The following is a 1,902-nucleotide window of genomic DNA, read 5'->3' as shown; positions in this document are numbered from 1 at the left end:
TAGTCCTCTTTCTTTCTTTCTTTCTTTCTTTCTTTCTTTCTTTTTTTTTTTTTTTTTTTTGGTTTTTCGAGACAGGGTTTCTCTGTGGCTTTGGAGCCTGTCCTGGAACTAGCTCTTGTAGACCAGGCTTGTCTCGAACTCACAGAGATCCGCCTGCCTCTGCCTCCCGAGTGCTGGGATTAAAGGCGTGCGCCACCACCGCCCGGCTCTTTTTTTAATATATAGCTTAATGTGTTTTAATATCAAACTTACAGGAACAGCACAGAAGACAGACAACATTAAAAACATGTACTTGCATGTAGGACAACTCAGTTAGAAAAGTATAGTGAATGTTGGAATCCTCTGTATGATAAAAATGCTACAAACACCATTTAGTTGCCGTCAATAAGAAATTTACTTATTTTTAAAAAAATCCAAATGCTGGCATTGTCCAGAAAATTTTAACAGGTTTACTTATAATTGTTATAAAGTTGAACTGTTGAAATGTGTTCAATGAAACATTTTGCTTGCATTAATGCTCTACGTTGTGCATTTATGTTAAAAATTCACACACAAATGAAAATGGAAAAACTGCCAATGCCTGATTTCTGTCCCCGATTTTTCCACTTGCAATCACATACTTAGGGACCTTTTGACCCCATGGGAAAATATCTAACATTCAGAACATGCTAACAGGAAGAAGAGGAAAAAATTTTTTTTGAGAATGAAATGTTTCCCCTCATAGTGGACTCTTAAGCACGTTCTCCGCGTATGCGGCATGCGAGCTGGATATCTTTTGACATAATTGTCACACGTTTGGCATGGATAGCACACAGGTTGGTATCTCAAAAAGGCCAACCAGATAGGCCTCACTTGCCTCCTGCAAAGCACCAATAGCTGCACTCTGGAAGCGCAGATCTGTTTTGAAGTCCTGAGCAATTTCTCGCACCAGACGCTGGAAGTTCAGAAGTTCAGTGGATTTCTGGTAACGTCTGATTTCACAGAGTGCCACAGTACCAGGCCTGTAACGATGAGGTTTCTTCACCCCTCCAGTAGAGGGCGCACTCTTGCGAGCGGCTTTTGTAGCCAGTTGTTTCCTGGGTGCTTTACCACCACCTGTGGATTTACAGGCAGTCTGCTTTGTACGTGCCATGGTATGGGCACCTCCTTACTTACCCCACTTCTTCTTCGGCTGGAGCTCGGCAAGCGAGAGGCGGTGCTGGCGTTAGAGAGCGGCGGCGGCGCGGTTACGGCTCTCTAGTCCTATTTCTTAACATTAATGGTTTTGTTTCGTTTTTGTTTTGCGAGACAGGGTTTCTCTGTAGCTTTGGAGTCTGTCCTAGAAATAGCTCTGTAGACCTGGCTGACCTCAAACTCACAGAGATCCGCCTGCCTCTGCCTACCGAGTGATGGGATTAAAGGCGTGCCTATCAATGAAAGCCGGGCATGGTGGTGTGGTGTGTGTGTGTGTATTCATGGGTAGCTGCAGAGACCAGAAGAGGGTTCAGAACCCCTGGAGCTGGAGTTACAGGCGGTTGTGAGCTGTCTGCCATGAGCGTTAGGAACTGAATGCGGCTCCTCTGAGGAGTGGTAAGTGTCCTTAGCAGCTAGCTCTAAGCTAGCTCCTCCTTCCCCTTCTACTGATTTTGGCTGTTTCTTTAGGAGCCGCTGCTTGCACATGTATCTGCGTGCGAGTCTTTCTAATGAACTGTTAGGGACTGTCCTCTTATATTTGTATTCGTTGACTTAATTTGTGTGTACGTGTGTGGGCTGTGTGTCACTGCACATGTGTGGAGGTCAGAGGACAACCTTCAAGGACTGGTTCCCTCCTGCCTTGTGTGTTCCAGGGATTGAACTCAGATCATCAGGCTTGGCAGCAAGTGCCTTTACCTCCTGGGCAAATTTGCCAGCCCCAATCCTCAT

At 45.4% G+C, this 1,902-nt stretch overlaps 1 pseudogene; it reads right to left on the bottom strand.

Annotated features, from left to right (window-relative positions):
• Nucleotides 1-731: 731 nt before the first annotated feature.
• LOC119824806 lies at nt 732-1,132 on the bottom strand (annotated as a pseudogene).
• Nucleotides 1,133-1,902: the final 770 nt, after the last annotated feature.

Source organism: Arvicola amphibius, chromosome 10, assembly GCF_903992535.2.
Source record: "Arvicola amphibius chromosome 10, mArvAmp1.2, whole genome shotgun sequence".
Lineage (NCBI taxonomy): Eukaryota > Metazoa > Chordata > Mammalia > Rodentia > Cricetidae > Arvicola > Arvicola amphibius.
Note: the sequence above shows the minus strand (reverse complement) of the source record. Positions and strands in the feature narration are given on the sequence as shown.